Raw genomic sequence first — 12,889 nt, forward strand, 5'->3', positions numbered from 1 at the left:
GGTCACTCTGATGAAGGCACTTCCTTAGTTGAGGTTTGCATCTTCCCAAATGATTTTAGTTTATGTCAAGTTGACAAAATACTAACCAACACAGAGCCCCTTCTCAGGGATTTTTTTCAGGTCCCAAGTGATGCAGCCAGAAGTGGAAGACTTCTCAAAACTGTGTATCAGGAAGATAGCTTATTGGAGACTCTGTGTACAAATCTCTGGTAGCATTTAGATCTGACAACTCCTGAGTGCAATAATGGTCATAAATATCAGCCATAACATCAGAACAACACATTCAGATGCTGTGTGTTTTTCTAAGTCATTAACCAGGTTTTAATCCCTGACCACATTTAGCATGGGGTTTATTAATTGCAACAGTTTTACCCTGTTCTGAAAACCAAAGAGGGCTTTTACCTAAAGGCCAAAGTGTAAATGTGTGATGAGCACTTTTCCTTCAGGCGAGTGACTCACTGGAGGTGTGATGACAAGCTATGTTCTGTTTGATATTTGGTCAGTGACCTGGAAGTGGAACGGCAGTCATTTTGTAATGTTAGGAAACTGGACAGGCAAGATTATTTCTAAAATAAAACTATTTTTTAAATGAGTTACCACTAATAGCCAAAACGAATAGTTATCAAAAATTGGAAAGAATGCACTCATGAAGGGAAGTCTTTCAATGTTAATTTAATGGCATCTATTACCATCCCTATGCAAGGAGTGAGGATATAAAGGCAGAGATGGTCTTGTCCTTAGGGACTTTTCAGTCTTTAGGTGAGGTTAGCCCTAAACAAATGCTTTCCAAAATATTGTAAAGTATTGTAGGATCACAGAAATTTGGGGAAAAGTTTCTTTCCCCCCAGCAAATTAGACAGTTAATATGGGGATTACAAGGGAAAAAAAGAGTATTCCAGGAACATCCATAGAGTTTGTTTAGGGATATAGAGACATTGCTACATAGGATGCTACTGTGGTTTGAATGTGCCTCCTAAAAGTTCATGTAATAGAGACAATATTCCCTAATTTATATATTAACGGTTTTTGAAGATGGGTCTTTGTGAGGTCATTAGGATTGGATGAGGTCATGAGTGGAAGTCCTTATGATGATATGAGTGTCTTTATAAGAAGGGAAGAGAGTCATAAGCTTGCATTCCTGCTCTGTCTTACCAGATGTTGTGGTTTGTGTGTGTAATATCTCCCATAGGCTCCTGAGTTTGAATCCTTGATCCCTAGTTAGTAGCACTACTTGAAAAGATTACAGAACTTTTAGGAGGTGGAGCCTGGTGGGAGGGAGTACATGACTGGGGGTGGAGCTTGAGGTTTTTATTTCCTGGCTCCATTTCCTATTCTTGCTTTACCTCCTGAGTGGATTCAGTGGGACCACCTTCCCTGCTGCTCCATGCCATTGCTGCCACGCCTCCCGACTTCCTCCTCGCCTCCCTTGACTTCCTCCGCACCTCCCCTGACTTCCTCCGCGCCTTCTTTGAAATGATAAACTATGTATAGAACTGTGGAGATCCAGGAGAGGCGCAAAGCTACACAGAGAAACCCTGTCTCGGAAAAACAAAACAAAACAAAACAAAACAAAACAAAACAAAACAAAACAAAACAAAACAAAACAAAACAAAAGAACTGTGAACCAGAATAAGCCCTTTTCCCTTTGTTGTTTCGTCAGTACATTTTATCACAGCAACAAGAACGCATAACCAAGAGACCAAGTGATGCCCTCTGACAGGTCATGGCAGGCATGGGAAGAGGACCTGGGCAGAGGCCAGTGCCAGGCTCTTAGACTTCTCAGCCTCCAGAATTGTGATTTACTAAGATTTTTTTGTAAGTTATCCTGGATTCATATTTTGTTATAGCCATAGAATAAGAATTTAAGAGATTCTTCCAGGGAACTCATCGGAGGAAGTATTCCAAAGGAAAATGTCACAACTGGACCCTGTGGTACACAGCTTTGAATACTCTTCTGATATGGAATGTACCTTGGCAACTGAATATTCATTCCCTATCCTCTTTGTCTCGTCATTAGGGTGGTGGCAATTCCATCCAGAATCCCTGTATGTGAGAAATACTTCCCAAGTAGTCACACCTCTTAGCTGCCACTCTCCCAGTCCTGCCCAGAATGGCCTTTCACGGAAGTGTTAGTACCCCTTTGTTGTGGATTTTTTCAAGTCATTAGTGGTATAGCCAGAATTTGAAACCTCCAAACATGTAAAGAAGGTAATTTATCACAGACTCTACAAATCACTGGTAGATTTTAGACCTGACAACTCTTAGTAGTGATAATGGTCACAAACATCAGAAATATCACCAATACAACCAGGAAAAAGATGCCCCAGACTCACCTGTGTGTACCAGCCCCTAAGTGTATAGTTTTTAAGAAACCAAGAGTTGGTAACCTCAGCACTGAGATGTGTAGCTGGAAGTTTTCCTGTGTCCCACCTGGTCCTGCAGCCGCTCAGACCCAAATAAATATACAGAGGCTTATATCAATTATGAATTGCATGGCCATGGACTATAGCTCAATTTTCTTGCTAGCTCGCTCTTATAACTAAACTTAGCCCTTCTCTATTAATCTGTATGTCACCATATGTTCCGTGGCTTTACTTGTGTGCCATTACATGCTGTTCCCTGGACAGCAGGATGGCATCTCCTCTGCCTCTGCCTTTCTTCTTCCTGTCTCTCTCCTGGATTTCCTGCCTGCCTCTAAGCTGCCTTGCCATAGGCCAAACAGCTTACTTATTAACCAGTGGGAACAACATATATTCACAGCATACAGAAAGACATCCCCCAGTAGAGATGGTGGCAGGAGATTTAGGAGTTTAAGGTAATTCTCAGCTACACAGCAAATTTGCAGTCTACAGGTAACCCCCTCTCAAAACAATGAAACAGGCTGGGGAGATGGCTCATTTGGACAGTGCTTGCTATGTAAGTATGAAGACTAGAGTTTGTCTGTCCCCAGCACCCATTTAAAAATGGGTGCCATGGCAGTAGTCCCAGCACTGAGGAGACAGAGGCAGGAAGACTCCTGGGGCATGCTGGCCAAGACAGACTAGCAAGTTGGTGAGTTCCCAGTTCAGTGAGAGACCCTGTCTCAAAAATATAAGGTTGGGTAGTGATTGGCAAAGGTACCCAGTGTTGACCACTGGCCTACACATATATATGAACACACATGCCCGTGAATGATCTGCCCACATACACTCTCTACACACGAGCACATATAAAATAAGCCCAAGCACAATCAATCAAAACAAAAAACAAAATAAACTACAAGGTCAAAAAGAAGGCAGAATTTGGGTAATAGGCATTAGGTTGCTTTTGTTTGTCATTTGCTCCCCTGGCTCTCTCTGTGGAAAAGCACACATAGGTGATTCATGAATGTGGCTATTTTCATCATGTTTTATCTATTTAGAGTTAAGAGTTTACCTCATTATTTCCATTTTAGACTCATAAGTTTATTCCAGTTCTCCTTATGGGTTGAGATGCCAGGCTTCTGTTATTCTTAATATATTTCCATATTGATCAGCCTTCTTCTGTGTAATCTATCTTCTTTTGGCTGCTCTGCCTCTTTCTTCTGTCTGTGTTCGCTGAGGCTCCAACTCCTTACTGACAGGCCCTCAGCTCTCTCTGCTGTCCTCATGGGTACCCTCCTTATTCCACTGTAGAGCTGGCAGTTGATGGAAGGGCACCCCCAGGTGAGACCCCCAGGTGAGACCTCCTGGTTGCCCCTTTCTGCTAGCCTCCCACCTCTCCAAGTCCCGGTGGACACCTACCTTACTTACTATAAATAATAGTTCTAGAATGGAATAGTTCCAGAAAGAAAGAAAGGAGCCACACAAACACCTGGGGTTTTCTCGGGGCATTTTTCTGATACTATTTCTAGCATTTTCAGTGCTAGGTTGACTGATCAGAACATCCAGCCATGCCACCAAACCACAGGCCACCTACAGATGAGAATTCTTACTTAGCAGAATAGTTTGTTTTTCTCTTCCTGTTCTTCAGCATGACACGAAACCCAGCAGAGGGTAACTGGATAGGGCGTCCATTTACTTCTAACCAGCATCAAGTTAGTAGTAGTGACTACGAGCCCTAAAGAGTTCCAGGTCCTGTTTAACTGTCTAACTGTGCTCCCATTTCAGACTCATTCACATATGAAGCTGGAATTTAGCTTCTCCAGGAGCTTCTTTTTCGCTCAGCTAGTTAAGCCTTCTCCTTGGTTCCTCTATGCAATATGGAAATGTATGACCTCTTGCCTGAAAAATGCTTGTACAGTGAGGGACAAGGCTTTTGTTCACATCCTTTCTTCTGTTATAGGAAATCTCAAACACGTCATATCCAAGTCTTCAAACATCTGACTATGGAAACTGTATCTCCTCTACTTGGAAGAACCAGTCAGGAGCAAGAGGCTACCCACCCCATCCCCAGATAATAGCTACAGATGATTATAAACATTGAAACTTCACAGCGATGAATTTTTCTGGCACTGGATTTTTGATGTAAGAAGGGCACATATTCATGCTCTAATCCTGTGACCTCTTCTCACTTCATCTGGTTGTCTTCTAAATTAAAAACATTTAAGGTACCTCTTGACTCATGAAAAAAAAAAAAAAAAAACTTGCTTTGCTTATTTTTTTCCCCAGGATGTTGTTCTTGGCTGACTGGTTCTGTGATCCCTCAGAGTGCAGGGAAAGTCCATCAGAAATGCCTCTCATGGGATAAAAGAAAAAAAGAAGAGGAAGAGGAGAAGGAAGAAGGAAGAAGAAAAAAGAAAGAAAGAAGGAAAAAGAGAGAAGAGAGAGAGAGAAGGAGGGAGAGAAGAAGACGGAGAAGGAGAAGCAGCAGCAGCAGTCACCACCTAGATGTCTAGATGTCCAGGTGAAGGTGGCATATGCCATGGAAGCTATGGAAAGGCAATTGGGAGTTTGGTGCACGTCTGTGACTAACAAAATGTAGAATGCATGAGTGTCCTAAGCAAGCGAGGATGATTAAAAACATGGTGCTTTGGCAATATCCCCCCTTCAGGTCTCTCGGAGCTGCCTCAGGGATCTTGGTAGCAGTTCCAGGGCCGGCAAGGAGAGCCTCTGAAGTAGATCTGAAGGAAACTTCCCCCAAACTAGTGTGCACTCTTTCAGCTAAAACAGCAACAGCTCTGCTTTCACAGATATTATAGTATTCTTGGACAGTTTTAGGATTATTTTACATAAGCATCTCTGCTGTGAGAAACTCAAACAAGATCAAATCAATGCTGAGCTGTTGAGACTCCAGAAAGCCCTTCTACATATCCAGTTGTTGGCTATGATTGTTATACCCTACGTGTTGTTGTCTTATCTTGTCTTTGAAGAAATCAGTGTGTAGAAGAGATCAGTCTGGGGCAGGGATTCTTCCCATGCTTGGAGGAAATGCAATGTTGTCCTGAAGGTTGTGGGTCTACAGCCTCCGATTTTATTCACACAAGTGTAGACAGGAGAAAGAAAGAGAAAAGTATAGACAGGAGAAAGAAAGAGAAGCCCAGGCTTCTGTATCCCGGGCTCAGCTGCTCCCTCCCTGCACTTATTTTTTCTAAGCACAGGCAGCTTTTCAGTCTCTGGTAGGCACACACACCTCCTCCACCAGTTTTTTGTTTCTGTCTGAAGCAGCATGGCAGCAACAGCCGATGGAAACTTAGCAGGAGGCCCAGATACTGCCTTTCCTGGTTTCAGAGCCATCTAATCAGGGCTGAAAGGAACAAAAATACGCCCACAGGGAGAGAGCCAGAGACGTAGTTACTTACCCAGTCAGTGGTGGGGAGCATCAGTGTTCGTGTAACATCCAAGGCTATGCGAATTAGTTCCGATGACCCGATCCACAAAAACTGAACATGAGTGTAACTTTCTATCTTGTTTCACCCAGACCCCAGCCTACCGGGTGGTGCTGCCTACATTTAGGGCTTCACCTTCCCTGCTGGGCCATATGTCAATCAATTCGAGGAACACCTTCCCAGATACCCCCAGTGTTGTGCTTTCCAGATTTCTCAGCTATCTCTTAATCCAATGAAGTTGGCAAAATTAATCATCAAAAAGTAAGAAGACTCAAAACAAAAAATACCTAGTAAACAAAAGAAAAATCCAACCACCTTGCTGCCATTATTCTTTCAAGAAAGAGCAGTTGGCTGTCCTGAGAGTAGAGAAGGTGTTATCTCAGAATAAAAGACAGGCCTGTGAATTGAACCAAGGAGGTTCTGCTGAAGTTATCATGTGCCTTTGCACTGCGGAGATGAATGTGAGGCATGCTCATTCTTTGGGGAACATGCTCTCGGTGACTCACTCGGATTGTATTGTGTGACCATCCCACCATTAGTCCTGCCAAAGTATTCTTCTTCAGTCGCTTTGTCAGACAGGGAAATGTCGGGGAGGAGCAAGGTGTGAAAGCTCATAGACACTTTCGCGTCTCCCGCTTAAATGCTTTCACACCGCGTGTCGAGAATTACGTCTCTGCTTATGAACCGGGTTAATCTGGCCACCTTCTTTTTGCTTGCTTCCTCATAAGGCTCCAGTTTCTTCTCGAATAAAACCGCACTTCCTCTGTGGCCTCTCGGCTCCGTCCTGCTGTGCGTGCAGGAGCGGGAATGGTTTGCCACCTGTACTCTTCTCAACACTGCTCACAGCCATCCGACATTGGATCCTTGAGGATCAAGTTCCCCTCCACTTTTCACAGGTTAGGAGCCAAAGGCTAAGAGAGGCAGATGGCTGCCCAGGAGTGGCAAAGGAGGCTTAGCCATGAACCTCTGAATATCGGGTAGCAATCCCTTCAGTCCTCTTGCCCATGGGAACTTCCTCTTACACCTTCACCACTGGTCAACCCAGTTCCTCCTCCCCTGTAGGAGTCTTTTCCTTTCACACTGCCTGTTCCTCGCTTTGAAGTTACAGACACGAGACTGTGGCTACCTGTGTCTTGGTTTTCCTTCACATTCTCCATGCTGACTTTTCTTATAAAAGTACTTCATTCTAGGCCAGAGATTCCCCCAAATTCCTCCCAATAAAGAATGATACTCTCTAACATATAATGATGGGGCCTTCAAGGTGGTCTTAGACCTCTGTCCCTGGTACTAGCAATTACTCAGAAGATAAAACTTGCTTGTCAAACAAACAAACAAACCAACAACAAGTGGAAATTGAGTGGGAACATGGCTCAGTTGGTAAAGTGTTGGCTGTGCTGATTTTTCATACTCAGCCCCCCATACAAAAACTAGGGTCTGGTGGCATGAGCCTAAAATCTCAGTGCTGTAGGAGGTTGAGACTGGTAGATCCCAGGGCTAGCTGGCCCGTGTAGCCAAGCAGGGGGCTTCAGGCTCAGCGAGAGATGCTGTCTCAAAAAACAAGGTGGGAGGTCGATATCAACTGATAAAGGTACCCAAGGCCAACCGCTGGCCTCCACATACATCCACACATGTATGTGCACACACATGAACAAAGAGACACAAACAAATATGCATGAAGAAAGAATATTGTCTGGAGAGATGGCTCAGAGGTTAAGGGCAGCGGCTGCTCTTGCAGAGGACCCAAGTTCAGTTCCCCGCACCCCCATGGTGGCTCACAACTATCCAAGTTCCCAGGGATCCAGTGTTCTCTTCTGGTCTTTGTGGGCACTAGGTGCACTGTGGTACACACAAGCAAACACTGTTATGTGTAAAAATAAATCAGCCTGAAAAAAAAGAATAAATTAAAATACAGAATTCTCGTTTTCCCCAGATGGCATTTGCAGTAGCTTCAAATGTTGTTTTTATCCCACACTTGAAATTTCATCTGTTGCAGAAGGGTTTGGTGAATTTTCTTCTTGAGAGACAGATGTATCAAAATTTCAGATTTGTCCCAGTAGAGCTCAGTTTAATCGGTTTAATTTACTTAAATTATAAAAATACCTTTGTGTGGTGGTTTGGATGAGAAATCTCCCCTACAGGCTCAGATATTTGGACACTTGATCTCCGAGATGTAAGGGAGCCCCTCCCCCAAGTCGGTACAGGACACACCCAGATACCAAATTCTCAGCACAGGGGAGATTTATTATCCTGGAGGGGCAAAGTGTGGGCTGCAAAGGCAGACAGCAAGTAGCAGCAGTAACCAAGAAAGGTGTTTTTTGTTTGTTTGTTTGTTTTGCAGGAGTGGGTTTTTAAGAGAAAAGAGGGGAGTCTGTGGTAGGGTGAGTTGGTTAATCCTGATTGGCCATATTAACCAAATAATGAATTTTGATTGTTGGACCTCTGTGTTCTGTCCCAGGAATGAGTCAGTGGGCGAATAAGGACGTGGACCTTGGGGGCTCACTTTAGGGTGTAATCTAACGGGTTTGGGCAAGGGGCAGAAGGGTAAAAGGCAAACCCCGTCAGTGCCGTGTTTGCGATGCTCCGGCCTGTTAGAGTCCTTCCTGAGCACTGTTTGGAGGATGTGCAACCTTCAGGAGGTAGACCATAGCTGGAGGAAGTGCAGCATTGAGGGCCGGCCTGGAGTTTATAGCTTTCTGTACTCCCAGTCACCCTCTCTCTGCATCGAGCCTGCCAAATTACCCACTCCTCCCCCGACCCCACAGCCCCCTTTGGCAGTGGGGATTGAACCCAAGGTCCTGTGCACACTAAACAAATACTCTACTCTGCTACTGAACTACATCTCCCGTATTTTGACATAATTCTTGGATGAAATCACTGAAATGAAAAACATGTGGATGCCAGATGAAGGCTTTAGATACGGGACAGTAGGGCTATGGTGGTATTCTATTTGTACGGAAATGTGATTTTAATTGTATGTTAATAAATAAAGTTGCCCGGGGGTCAGAACTATTAGAGTCATAGCAAGAGCGTGGTGGTGGTGGTGGCGGCTGCGGTGGCTGCGGCGGCTGCGGCGGCGCATGCCTTTAATCCCAGCACTTGGTAGAAGAGCTAGGTAGATCTCTGTGTGTTCAGGGATACAGCCAGCATTGGAGACATACGCCTTTAAGACCTAGGGGGCTGTACTTACAGGCAGTGATGAGGCAGTCATGTGTTTGGGTTTACAACCAATGAGAAGGCAGAACAGAAAGACTATATTAAAGACAAACACACAGGAAGTAGGTCTCTTTCAGAGAGGTAGGAGCACCGCAGGAGGAAGGGTGAGATTTTAGCTCTGAGCTCTGACCTCTTGGCTTTCCTTTTTGGATTGGTTCTGTGTTTCTTATTTAATAAGACAGTTGGTTACATCTACATGGGGCATTGGCTTTTATTGTGTAGGTGGTGGTAACCTTTCGCAGAGATCTTTGGGAAGAGAACTCTGGGACCGTGGAAAGCTTCTATCAGTACATGAAGCACTGTGTATCATCCATGTCGCCAGGGGGTTTGGTAGTGGAAAAAAACCCTCCAGTTTAATCCCCAACTAATTAAGAAATTCCGGGGATAACACCCCAGTTGGACAAAACCCAAAATTTAGAGACTCACCAATTTGGAGGAGCAATGGAGGCAGAGTGAGTACCAGCTATCAGAGGCTCAGGGCAGTCAGGGAGCTGGAGTGGAGAACAGGGCGTGTGGAAAGAATGGTGGTGTGGATATAACCAACCGTCTTATTAAAATAAGAAACACAGAACCAATGTAAAAGAGAAAGCCGAGAGGTCAGAGCTCAGAGCTAAAATCTTACCTCCTGCAGTGCTCCTAGCTTCCCTGAAAGAGAGCTACTTCTTGTGTCTGTCTTTAAATAGTCTTTCTGTTCTGCCTTCTCATTGGTTGTAAACCCAAGCACATGACTGCCTCATCACTTCCTGTAAGTACTGCCCTCCAGGTCTTAAAGGCATATGTCTCCAATGCTGGCTGTATCCCTGAACACACAGAGATCTACCTAGCTCTTCTACCAAGTGCTGGGATTAAAGGCATGCGCCGCCGCCGCCGCCGCCGCCGCCGCCGCCGCCGCCGCCGCCACCACCACCACGCTCTTGCTATGGCTCTAATAGCTCTGACCCCTGGGCAACTTTATTTATTAACATACAATGAAAATCACATTTCAGTACAAATAAAATACCACCATATGGTGGTGTGATATCGAGCATTGATTGACAGCCTGACAGGCTGTGCACACCTGTGAGGGTTTACCTTAATCAGGTTAACTGAGGTGGGAAGGCACACCCTAAAGGAGGATGGTACCAGCCCTTGGGCTGAAGTCCCAGACCACAGAAGGAAAAACTTAGCTGGGTGCAGAGTTCATCACATTCTGCTTCTTGTGGAATCAGTGTGACCAGATTCCTCAGGCTCTGGCCACCATGACTTCCTTGCCAAAGTGGACTTTATCTTCTCAAACTATAAGGTGAAATAAATCCTTCCTTCCTTGAGTTGTTTTTGTAAGGAAGGGTAATTTATCACAGCAACAAGAAATGTAACTTATGCATGTATTAATCTGTCCCTGGAAGAGTGCTTCAGGCATTTTGTGGGGTGCCTACTTAAACACAATTTTAGAAGTTGCTCAATCCTGGTACTACCTCTGAAGCTTTTCACTTATTCATCCATTCCATAGATACTTGAATTGGGAGCCATTCAGTACTGCTAAGGAGAATGCATGCCAATCCCTCCATGACCGTCACTGGTTTTATTGGACCAGCCCTTCCATGAGCTCTGTAGGTAAAAATGGAAAGCCTTTAGTTATTAGTGGCTGTGCTGATTAGTTTTATGTCATCTTGACCCAAGCTAGTCATGTGGGGAGAGGGAAACTCAACTGGGAAAACGTGTCTAAAGATTGGTCTGTGGTGCATTGGGAAAATTAGTGATGATGGGGGGAAGGCCCAGAGCACTGTGGTGGTGCCACCTCTGGGCTGGTGATCCTGGGTACTGTAAGAAAGCAGACTGAGCAAGACAGTAAGCAGCACTGCTCTATATCCTCTGTATCAGTTCCTGGCCCTGGCTTCCCGACTTCCAGAAGTGATGAACTGAAGTATAAGATAAAATAAACCTCCCCAAGTTGCTTTTAGTCATAGTGTCTTATCACAGCACTAGACACCCTAACTAAGAAAGTGGCAGACGGCCGGGCGGTGGTGGCACACGCCTTTAATCCCAGCACTCGGGAGGCAGAGGCAGGCGGATCTCTGTGAGTTTGAGGCCAGCCTGGGCTACCAAGTGAGTCCCAGGAAAGGCGCGAAGCTACACAGGGAAACCCTGTCTCGAAAAACCAAAAAGAAAAAAAAAAAAAAAAAAAGAAAAAGAAAAAAGTGGCAGACAGTGGCAAATTCTCTCAAGTCCCCCTCCTGTTAACCAAAAACACCTTTAAAGGTCAAACTGGCATTTGCATTGTCAAGAGACTGAATTTCTTTATAATTTTCCTGTCCACTTTTACTTGACCCAACAAGTAGCCGTGAAGTCCTGAGCCATCATTTACAAAAATCCAGCGGTTCTTAGCAGTATCTTCTTAGAAAACAATTTCATATGATGTCTAAGTAGGCGAGTCCCAGGCCGCCAGACCAGAGGTAGGTGTAGCAGAGCTCTGTGGCAGGCAAAAGAAGGCTGACTCGTTGCTTTCAGCTGGTAAGAATTCAGTCATTGCAAGACCATCCAGAACTCTGGGAAGGCAGGCAAAAAGTGACCAGTCAAGTACTACAGCTGCTCAGATTTGTAGCCAGGAAAGACACTCAACACTGGATGCCAGTGGCTTACATCTTAGCCTACTGCAAATGGATAATGGATGTTGTCCCTACCGATAACACTGAGGCTCTTAGCATGGCCTCCCCTTAGACAGTATCTTTGCTTCAAAAGTTAGGGTGAGGAGCCCAGATGCAAAGTGGTCAGGATAACAAGTTTTTGTATCTAGAGATAAACGTTAAAGGGCTTATGTAAAATATCATTTGTTTAAAAGGGGCGCTGTTTTGCCTTCAGGTTCCCTGACTGCTTTATCCACTGTGCTCAGAGGTACTTGTCAGGCTCCCAGGCACCCGTAAAGAATGACGAGTTCTAACAGATCACTGGAAAAAACAAGGGAGAACAAAGACTTTTATAGCGAACTTGAAACTCTCCAGTTTGGACAACTGAGTAGGAATAAAATGTAGTGAATTCAGACTCAAAGACGTCAAGATGAATGTTCCCTCATGTGACAAAGCAGAAGCCAAACAGGAAAAGTTCCTTTGTGGTCTGGTACTCTTCCCAGCATCGTTTATACAACCCCACTCTTGGTCTCTATTTCCTCTCCTGATGAAATACTTTGACTCAACTGTTAGATATTATTAATTAATGGATTTGTTTTTTTAGACAGTCTTATGTGGCACAGTTTGGCTCCCAACTAGCTAGATAGCCCAAGGATGACCTGAATTCCTGATCCTTCTGCCTCCCCCAAAGCGCTGGGCTATAGGCATGCACCACGACACTGGGTTTAGGATTGTTGAATTCCTGAGACTTCCACGGGCAGTTAACATTTTTCCAACACAATGTTTCAGTTCTCAGACATTACCAGGTAATCTACTTCTGCTCTTTTAAACGAATGTCTTTGTTTCCAAGTTTTAAATTATTCCCATAAAAACATCATAAAAATTACTTTAAAAATCATCCGTGAGGGACCAGTGAGATGGCTCAGTGGGTAATGAGTGGATGGGCTGACTTCACAAAGGTGACCACTTTCGCACCATGGCCAGTGAGATGGGTCATCTGGGACAGCAGCAAGGGCTCTTAACCACAAGCCATTCTGCCAGTCCTAATAAAAATTAAACCATCGATGAGTAAAGGCTATTTTAACATTGATTGATTCATCATGCTAACCACAGTGATCTCGGATACTACAGTTTCCTTATTTTAAATATTCTTTCAAAAGCCAATTGAAATATAGTCCTGTTTTATTCATTTTTACAAATATTTTATGTATGTGGAGGTTTTGCTCACTTGTATGTCTGTGCATCACCAATGTGTCTGGTGCCCTTGGAGGCCAAAACAGGGCACTGG

General features: G+C 44.5%; 1 long non-coding RNA gene across 2 annotated transcripts in view; it reads left to right on the top strand.

Moving 5' to 3' along the window:
• Positions 1–6,551, top strand: part of LOC107402018 (uncharacterized) — a 60,313-nt gene extending 53,762 nt beyond the window's left edge. For both annotated transcript variants that reach the window (XR_013043834.1, XR_013043835.1), the window contains 2 exons: positions 4,303–4,484; positions 4,629–6,551. This is a non-coding gene — a long non-coding RNA (uncharacterized LOC107402018). The remainder of the gene's footprint in view (positions 1–4,302; positions 4,485–4,628) is intronic.
• The last annotated feature ends 6,338 nt before the right edge of the window (positions 6,552–12,889 follow it).

The sequence above is a fragment of the Peromyscus maniculatus genome, chromosome 12 (assembly GCF_049852395.1).
Source record: "Peromyscus maniculatus bairdii isolate BWxNUB_F1_BW_parent chromosome 12, HU_Pman_BW_mat_3.1, whole genome shotgun sequence".
NCBI lineage: Eukaryota > Metazoa > Chordata > Mammalia > Rodentia > Cricetidae > Peromyscus > Peromyscus maniculatus.